Source organism: Ovis canadensis, chromosome 1 (assembly GCF_042477335.2).
Source record: "Ovis canadensis isolate MfBH-ARS-UI-01 breed Bighorn chromosome 1, ARS-UI_OviCan_v2, whole genome shotgun sequence".
NCBI lineage: Eukaryota > Metazoa > Chordata > Mammalia > Artiodactyla > Bovidae > Ovis > Ovis canadensis.
The window spans coordinates 205,761,312-205,771,397 of NC_091245.1; the positions used below are offsets into that span (position 1 = coordinate 205,761,312).

The following is a 10,086-nucleotide window of genomic DNA, read 5'->3' on the forward strand; positions in this document are numbered from 1 at the left end:
TTTAAAAAACCCTGCCCTACTCTGAGATCGTGGAGGTATTTTTCTACATTATCTTACAAAAGCTTTATTGTTTTTCTTTTCACAGTTAGGTCCATGCTCCACCTGGAATCCCACAGCACTTAGGACCAATTTCTATAGCACAGCTAACCCCATCTGTTTATGTGTCTGTCTCCAGCTAAACAAAGACGTTCTGTAGGGCAAAGTACAAATGTACATTTTAAATCTTTGTGCTCAGAAGTTCTAGCACATTGTCTGGTGCACGGGAGCCACTCTATAACTGCCCTTGAGTGTGTGCATAGCCAAATCCAGGCACAGATGCTTTCAGGTAGAAAGGTGCTGTCCTCTGGGGCCCCCACCTTCTCTGACTCCCAGCCTCCCCTCAGTAAGCTAATGTTCTTGCTGATGATGGCTCAGTGGGTTAAGAACCCACCTGCAGTGCAGGAAAGGCAGGTTTGATCCCTGGGCCAGGAAGAGTCCTTGGAGTAGGGCAAGGCAATCCACTCCAGTATTCTTGCCTGGAGAATCCCGTGGATAGAGGAACCTGGCAAGCAACAGTCCATGGGGTGGTAAAGAGTTGTACACGACTGAGCATGCCTATTGGCTATTGGCTTGCCACAAGCAGATCCCAAGCACCTACTGTGTGCAGGCTTTGGACACAGTGCTAGGGATGAAGAGCTAAGGATTGTGAAGTCTCAGCCTTCAAAGAACTCACTGACTGGCCCCCAGTTTCTTGACGCTGGCCTGAGGCCCACACGCTGATATGGGAAGCCAGACAGACTCAGATTCCAATCCCAGCTCTACCATCTGCACGACCTTGGGCAAGTCACTTCCATGTACTGGGTTTTCGCTTTCTACTCAGTTAAAGGAGAACAGTAGGTAACTTACTGATTTACTGTGAAGGCTGAATGAGACCGTAAATACAAAATTGCCAAGCAGGGTTGGCCACACGGTGCGTGTCCAAAGACTGCTGAGTAAAGACAGAACGAAGGACCAAGTAAGGAGCACAGGGGCCAGAAGGCCGGGAGCTGGGAGGGGCGGGGCAGCCGCAGGCCAGCAGGGCTGCCCGTGGGTCTGTGGCTGGCCTTCCTTGTTGTCACAGTAACTGCTGTCAGCAAATGTCTCCCAGACAGGAATCCCCTTCAGGGCTCCCTTCCCCAGCCCACTGCATTTGTTGACTCAAAACCTCTCCACTGCCAATTTAGCCTGCAGTAAGGAAGGGAGTGGGGAGGGGGAGAGGTGTGGGAGGGGGTGGGACTGTACAGAAAGGGGTCTTTGTCTGAGCACTCTGAGGCATTTCAGATTTCGGTGGAGGTTTTTTTTTTAACCTCCTAAGGAGCTGAGTGGGCTGCAGTTGCGATAGGAGGTATCTGAATTAGACAGCAGGAAGGACTTCCAGCGGGCTCTCTTTGTTGGGTAGTGGAATGATGGGAAGGGTTGCCAAGGCTCTGGGAAACCCGCCTGGCATTTGGGCAGATTCAGGGCACCATCCCAGTGAGGGGCTCCGAGGGACTTCTCTCCCTGCTGGGCTGACAGGCTCGTGAAGCTTCTCTGGACCCTTCTAGGCCATCTGTCGTTCTCTGGTTTGGGGGCCCTCTCCTGGGGCTCCTGGGGATCAGCTCTGGATCCTGAAGTGACCGAGGCCTGACCCAGGCTCTCCCCTGGCTTGCAAAGCCCTTCCACCCAGCCTGCTTTCTGGCTGTCCCTCCACTCCCAGCTCACAGCCAAGGAGAGGAGCCCAGCAGACAGGCCCTGACCTCCTCCTACCACCCGTATCACAGGCCTGCCCTGGCCCCTCCCAGAATCAGGCTTGAGTCTTGCCTGTCTCTTCAGGTGGCCTCCCGGCTTCCTCCTTGCTCCTGCGTGCATGTATTAGTGGCCCTTCCCTCAGGCATCTTAGACTCACAAATGTGTCCTTCTCCTGACATTTGCCCCCACCCTCTTCCTGTCCTCTCTGCCTCCTTCCCTTTTTGTCTCTCTATTTGTCTGTCTCTGACTCTCTTTCTATGACCCCATTTCTCCCTTCGAATCTGTCTGCCTCTCTTGTGGTGTCTGCCTCTCTGTCTCCTCTCGCTCTCTCTGTCCCTCTTCTATCGCTGCGTCTCTCTTGCACTCCCGGAGGCTGCCCAGGCCTCTCAGTGTCTGTCTCTGGTTCTCCCCTGTGGCTGTCTCAGCCCTTCCTGCTCTGAACCTCTCTCTCCTGCATGCTCACAGGCCAGTGTCAGAGCCGGAGGCTATCCAGTGGCCCCTGCCTCCGACACCATTGCTGGGGACAGGCTCTGCCCACAGCTGCCAGGCCAGCACAGGCCTTGCCTTGTGTCCCCAGCCCTGCTCCTGAGCTAGAGTCCTAGGGGGATGCAGCTAGCGCTCACCCAGCACCTGCTGAGACCCTTTCCCTATCTCCCCACACCCCCCCCCCAACTTTTCTCCCAGACTCAAACTTGCCCCCTGAAGTCCTTGAGTGCTGACTGTGAGCCCAGCACCACTCAGAGCTCCCCGGGGCCCCTGGCCCCCTGGCAGGAACTCTACCCTGCACCCTGCAGGAGCTCACAGGCCAGCAGGGTGACCCCACACCCACACGTGGAAAGCAGTGTGGACAACACGGGGCAGAAAAGTCTGGGGCCAACCATAGGCCACAGGATGGAAAATCCCAAAGGAAGGGAGAGGTGAGGCTGCAGATGGAGAGGGCACGAGACGACGCTCAGATGAAAGGACCTGACCTGGCAAAGGCCTCGAGGGAGAAATAATTAAGGGACCTTGAGGGGCAGTGGTTTAAGGGCTAAAATTAAGCCTTGTGCAAGTGCTGGAGAGAGAGAGAAGATGAAAGCTAGCCATGTGATGGTAGGTGAGGGGAACAAGACATTTTCAAAGCGGACGATGACATCTGAGTTGGATTCTCTTTCACCCAAGGTGACGAGGAGGGACAAGTCTCCGCGGGCTGAGGAACCAGCGTGTGCCGAGACAGAGGCACGGGCTGGCCCACATACTAGCGGGGAGCTGGCTCCAGACGGTGCGATGGGTGGTGCAAGGGGCCTGCTGTGCCACCCTAGGACTCTCTACCCACTCTGTGGGCTACCAGGGAAGGGCTGGGAGCAGGAGAATGACGTTGTCAGAGCTTATTGAGTTTTACTTTTTATTAAATCACCAGCAGCTGTTTGGAGGATGGACTGGCAGGAGAGGAGACTGAGGGTTAGGAGACCAGCAAAGACCCGGCAAGAACATAGAACGGGCCAGTCAGGGCTGCGGTGCGACGGTGGGCACCAGAGGATGCTCGGTGGGTACAGGGGGGCACCTTCTGCCCACCATCCAGAAAGGGAAGGAGTTTCCTCTGAAGTTTCCAGTTTAGGAAACACAGGGAAGAAGGAGACATTTAGAGGATAAGACCAAACGTTGGAGGTGTGTCTGTGGCACCTCCTAGGGGAAGGACGCCCTCCCCCCAGCTCTTGGCAGGTATGAAGGCCTGAGGGCCCGGAGCCGGCAGCCTTGGGGTTAAGCAGAAGCTGAGCTGGGTCTCATCTATCTATGGCTGGTTGCCACCCCCAAAGCAAGAAAGGGGGAAGAAATGACTCAGGACAGACACTGCCTGGTGTTCCCTCATGAGTCCTTCTTCCTTGGTGTCTTCTCACCCACACCTCCTACTGTGCCTGCACCCTACACACACACAGATACGCACACACCCCGAACTGGATCAGCAATGGCGCCAAATGTTTCAGGCCAACCAACAAGTATTTTCAAATGCAAATTCCCTCCCTTCCACCAGGTCCCCCACACAACTGCTCTCTGAGCAGCTGGAGGCAGAGTCGGGGGGGGGGGGGGGGGGGGGGTGTGTGCAGCAAAAATAAATCCCATTTTCTGCTCCTTTTCAGTGCTGGGCTGCAATCCCCTACCGTCGCCCCTCCCTCTCCACAGATGGGGGATTAGCTGGGCCTCAGGTTCGGCTCTGTCTCGAGGGGAGGGTGACGGGCAGGGCAGGGACTGAGTCAGGGGCGGGGGGGGGGGGGGGGGTCGCGGTGGAAGTCTTCAGTGACAGGGCTAAGAATAACAGCTTCCATCAGGCCTGACACCCTCTCCCACTTGCCATCGCTCAAGTTGTTCCGGGTGTGCGGGAGACAGACAGACAGATACAGTGTGTCTGCATGGGGCTGAGTGTATTTATGCATGAGACAAAGACCGAAGCTGGGGTGGGGGCCAGGGGGAGCTGACAGGAGAATGGCGTGGATGTGATGGGGAGAGGCTGGAGACAGAGCAGCTCTGTGTGACAGTGAGGCGGTGAGGGAGAGAGGAGAGACCAGGGGAGACTACGTTCCATGTGCTTGAGAGAAAGAGTGTGTGTGTGTTAGAGGTTGTAGCGGGGACATACCGTGGTGAGAGAGGCTGCTGATGTGTGGGAGAGAAGCCCAGACGGCCGGTGGGGGTGGGGGGCGCTGGGCCCAAGCGTGCGGTCATCACCATCAGGCCGCACCCTGGTGGCCTGGGTGGGGCTGCAGAGGGCTTGGCACGAGGCCTCACTCTCCCTGGGGCCACCAGGCCCTCTCCCTTCGGAGGGACAACTGCAGAGGGAGCGTGTGTGCGTAGAGGGGTGTGTCTGAGGGTGTGGAGTCTATGCATTGCATATAAAGGTGTGTCGCACGTTAGTGTCTGTGCAGCTGTATATCTGCATGTGACAGTGTGTGTTAGAATGTGTGTCTCTGGGTGTAAGTATGTATGGTCTACTTTTGGCTGTATGAATGGTCTGTTTATGAGTCTGTGAACAAATATGTCTGTGAGTGAGCATGTGTATATGTGTGCCAGAATGCATCTGTGTGAGTGTGTGTGTCTATGTGTGTCTATGTGACTGTATCTATGTGTCTCAGTATCTGGGTGTCTGTGTGAGTGTGTCTGTGAGAGTGTGTGAGTGTGTGTGTCTGTGTGTTTGTGTCTGTGTGAGTGTGTGTCTATGTGAGTGTTTCTCTGTGTGTGTACGTGAGTGTGTCTGTGTGTCTGAGTGTGTCTGTGTGTCTGAGTGTGTCTGAGTGTGTGTCTGAGTGTGTCTGTGTGTCTGAGTGTGTCTGTGTGTCTGAGTGTGTCTGAGTGTGTGTCTGAGTGTGTCTGTGTGTCTGAGTGTGTGTCTGTGTGTATGTGTCTCTGTGAATGTGTCTGTGTGTGTCTGCACATCTGAATGTGTGTGTCTGTATATGTGTGCCTGTGTGAGTGTGTGTAGACAGATGATGGGATCCATAGGCCCTCAGACTGCTCTGCTACCCTTGTTGCCTCCAGCTCCCAGCAGATGTTAAGGGAATCCTGCATGTCGGTCTTAAAATGTCTCCAAGTTTCCGTGTAGAGTGAACTAAAGATCAGGCTGGGTTGGGTGGGGGGTGCAGTAAGAGGCTGCAGCACTCCTTGCCCTGCCCAGGAAGGGGCAGGAAGGACCAGCACTGGTATTCGCCTTATCCCGATGCTTATGCCCACTCACCTCCACCCCAGCTGGCAGTTGGCAGGGCAGAGATGCCTCAGTTTACCAAAAGTACATGTTGGGAGAGGGGAAATTCTAATCTGAATTTCTGTATACGAATCACAAGTGCCATGAGAGGTGCTCAGAACAGATTAACGGTGCATTCCTTGTGAGACTGGCACTTCACGTGGCACGTGGCACCCCAGCCCAGTCACGGCAGCTGTCTGAGCCCCAGACCTTGACTTTAACAGCTGGGAGGGTCCATGTGGCACAGGTACCCATCCATCTAGCACATCACCTAGAGGGGTTCTTTAACTCAGAGCTTTATGAAGCCAACGAAATGGTTCATTGAAAATGACTAAGCTCAACCTTGGAAAGAAAATCATAAACATTTTACTACCTAGCTAAGCCAAGCATGATTACATATGGAAACTATGGACGCTACTCAGCGGGATTTTGATATTAATTTCCAATTTCCTCTTCACCGAGGAACTGATGAAAACCCAGTCTCTGCTGCTCTCCAGGATAGAATCAACATCTCCGTTCACTGTCCATCCCAATTCTGCTGCTTCTCACCCCAACTCTTTGTCACTGTCCCCCCAACCCCAGTACCACACTGGCTACACCAGAGTTTTGCCTGGACCATCAGTTTCCAAGATACATACGCTCAGAGTTCATTTAAGTGCAACTTCTGTCGGTTGTATAAAGGAGAGCTGCCCCTTCTCTCTCAACAGGCAAGGTCTGCTGTCTCCAGGGAGGGCCTCCCTCCATGGGCACCATGCTGGTCCTCCGCTCTGCATCCTGTTCCCAGCGCCATATGTCTGCTTGTTCTGGCCTGTCCCTCCTGCTCCACACTGGGGCGTCACCTTCTGCCCCAGTGGGATAAAGGGAACTGAGTATTATTCCCTGCTTTGAGCAGGAATCCGAGAACAGCTTCCCTCGTCAGGCAGGAACAAGACACCTCAAGGCTTCCTGCATTGTACCCTTGCTGTCCCTGCTGGCAGAAGGAGCTGTCACTCCACGTGCAATGTCATGGCGATGCCACTTAACCCCCGCATTGCATGGAAAAAGTAGCTTCAAGTGGGAAATAACTCTGGGGAGGGGCCCGGAACAGACCTTGGAGACAGGCACAACTCAGTTTGACTCTCAGCCCTGGCCCCATGTGACTGGGCAAGACAGTTATTTTCTCTGTAAATAGGGTACATTCACAGGGTTCTCACAGGTATGAGAATGTAAATGAAATCATGTGTTCATTCAGAAAGCATTCAGTAAATGATACTTATCACTATTAAGCACTCCATGGACCGAGGGAATCTTGAAGAACATCCAAACTTTGTGCATCAGTCATCTGGGAAGCTACATAAAAATGCAGATCCCTGGGCCCAGGGCCTTTGCCTCAGTGGGCCAGGCCTCAGGGCCTCCATCTGCCCCGGCTTCAGAGAGCCAGGTGGTCTGTGGAAAAGGCTGGGCTATTCCAGCCTCCCACTCTACTTGCATTTCAGAGCTCCCAAGGCCCCAACGTGTGTCGCCTCCAGGGGTCACCTTGCCAGGTGAGGCCCCAATTGAGTCTGACATTGTCTTCACCTGAGAGCACCCTGCGGCCACTTTGGTTTTAATCACAGGCAGCCCTGCATGGGGCAGTTGCGGCCTATTCACCTGAACTGCCAGCCTGCGGCCCAGATGCTAACCACACAGGTAAGTACTTGCAGATTTCCCAGGAACAACAGAGATACTTTGCTGTGTGGTTTGTTAGGAGGGAAGCTGGGCTCTGGTGACTGGTTGGCTTGCAGACTAGGCCCATGGCCTTTCACCTCATCCTGCTGTTGCCTGCTGGTTCTCCCAGCCATGCTGATTAGAAGCGGGAGAAATTAAGATCTTCCCCTTGCTGCCCACCCACCACAGGCTGCAGGAGGTGAGGGGAAGGATGAGGGCCCGGCTGCAAGGTTAGGCCAGGCTGAGGACATCCACAGAGTGGGGGTACTGGCCACCTAGCCTGGCACATGTGGAGACAGGGCAGACAGTGGGCAGGAAGCAGGGCATCTCTCTGCATCTCCATCTCCCCTAGAGTCACGCCGAGCACTGAGGCCATTGTGACATGCAATGTCAACAAGCCAGCTGACCAAGCAGGGGAGGGATGAGGGGGTTCACGAGCAAGGGCTATGAGAGCTGGAGACGGAGCTTCCTGGGGTTCCACAAGGAGTGGCAAGAGGGTGAGACACCCCTGATGTTGGTCTTGACTGTTACAGAGTGTGAGAGAGTGTCCTCCTATCCAGCTAAGAACAGGGTCTTGCCAGGTCCCTGGGCCTGAACAGATTTGTGTAAGAAGAAAGGTGACGTAGATTTGGCAGAGCCAGTCTCCCTAAGGGCAATGTGAGTGGTCCCTGAGCAACCAGGCTTTGGGGCTGAAAGGGCCTCTCTCCTTGCTTCCTTCTGCCTGGGGGGACGAGAGGAAGGGGATAACTACTCTGATTATTATGAATGTCGGTATCCCTTATACTTTCGTGTGTTGTAATGGCACTAACAGTTACCATTTATCAGTGGCCTACTGTGCGCCAGACAATGACATAGGTGCTCTGTGTATTTGATCAGTCCTATAAGAGAGGCCATGAGGTCCAGATTACAGATGAGGAAACTGACAGTCCCTTGACCAAGGCCACATAGTAAGATGCAGAACAAGGATTTGAGCCCAGGGCCCCGCCTCTTGCCCTGGGCGCAGGTGACAAGCTGACCCTCAAGGAGCTCCTCCCATGCTTGCTCCTTTACCACAGAAGCAGGATGCAGGCCTTGCCCACCCAAGCATGTGATTTTCTCAGAGAGGCTTGTGCCTGGGGCAGTCTGGGGGGATGAGCTGTGTGTCCCCTAAGACAAGTGTGAGCAGACCTACAGGGGATTCCAACCTTATTCTGGACCAGTGGAAACTCCATCAGGATAACCTTGCTGCATACCCAGGGCCACCCACCCCTCCCTCCATTCCCTCCCCCGGCCCTCTCCCTCTGTCCAGTAGGTTGCAGGCAACTTTGAAGGTAGACAGAAACTGTCCATGAGGGGATGGGAACCTAGTCTCCCCCTAGTGCAGAGGCCAGCCTGGTGTGGATAATCACACAGGTAAGTCTGCATTGGGGCTGGTACAGGAACTGCTTGGCTGCCAAGTTGTACGTGTTGGTGGGGGGAGGTGGTGGGGAAGTGGGGAGCTGGGTAGGGGGTGCAGCTGATGAGTAAAATGACAATGCCACCCCTTTGATCACCTGCTCTCTGATCCTTGGATTTGCTCACACTGCATCCATTTACATCTTTTCATTCCAGTTTCACTAATCATCATCTCTTTTCATTCCCTTTACAATTTGTTGAAAAGCTGCTAGTTTGGAAGAATTTGTTCAAAGCAAGGAACTTCTGCCCACAGTCATCCCTTCCATCTTTCCACTTCTACCCTTGGGCCTAAGACTTCACTGCCTCAGCTGTTGAGGAGTAGACTTCTCTTGACATCATTAATGTGCCCAAGATGCCCTGTTTGCACATATTTGTGTGCCTTCCAATTAAAATGATTCATTAAACCTCCGGTGGAGTTAATTTTTATTCCGCAATAAGAACACTCAAATAAATACATTCAGCCATGGAAAGAATCCTTTGAGCAAGCCCATGTCCTAATTTTGGTTTGGGGAATCTGGTCCTGAAGTTGTCATCTGGGAATGTGCAGAAGAGACTGGGGGCCAGTTTTGCAAGGGAGCTGAGCAAACCGGCCTGACTCTGGCTACTTGGAGTGGGGCTGAGAAGCTTGGCTCTGTCCGGCCCTCAGCGTGGCAGCTCCCGAGGACTCCGCAGGCTCTGCAGCCCTGTGGCCCAGAAGCAGGGGCTCCCTCTCTCCTTTGGGAGGCTGTTTTGGAATGTAGTAAGCACCAGCCTCAGCAAACACCACACTCCGCACACCGTGATGCTGCCTGGGGACAACCCGCAGCTATAGTTTCCATTCTGAGAGATTGGGAAATAGCATGTGTCACTCCCAGCTGTGGGTCTCCACAGAGGTGGCCAAGTGGCTACGGGATGCACCTGGATGGGGCTCACGCCCAGTCTGTTCCGGGCTCTGTGACATGATGATTTTGGGGTCCTTGCTGCCCCTCTGAGTTGCAGTTGTTTTACAGTGGAAGACATCTCTCAGAAACCTACCATGCTACCCAATTTGTATTTCTAAATCTTGCCAGCAATCCCACTCATTCCTGTTTTACAGACAAGGAGATTGTTGCTCAGAGAGATTCAATGACTTGACCAAAGAGCACATGACTGGTAAGGGAAAGTGCCTAGGAACAAATCTAGGACCCATGACTTGGGATTCTCCTGAGGCCTCAAAGGCAGCCAATGATCGACATACCCTGAGCCCAAGGTCCTGGCTGCTCCTGAGAAAACAGACAGGGTTTAGGGACTATAGAAACTGGGCTCAGACTTTGAGGTCAGCTAGGAGTACACAGCCTGAAGAAAGAAATGGCAACCCACTCCAGTATTCTTGCCTGGAGAATCCCAAAGACAGAGGAGCCTGGCGGGCTACAGTCCATGTGGTCACAAGAGACAGACCTGACTTAGCGACTAAAACCATTCTCAACCCAGGATTAAACCTAAGTTCCCTGCATTTGAAGGTAGATTCTTAACCACTGGACAACAGGGAAGTC

The 10,086-nt window shown here is 53.7% G+C and overlaps 1 long non-coding RNA gene across 1 annotated transcript; it reads left to right on the plus strand.

Annotated features, from left to right (window-relative positions):
• Window positions 1-5,762: 5,762 nt before the first annotated feature.
• LOC138430970 (uncharacterized) lies at window positions 5,763-8,974 on the plus strand. The gene is made up of 2 exons (XR_011253467.1): window positions 5,763-7,123; window positions 8,781-8,974. It is a non-coding gene; the product is annotated as an uncharacterized lncRNA (long non-coding RNA).
• The last annotated feature ends 1,112 nt before the right edge of the window (window positions 8,975-10,086 follow it).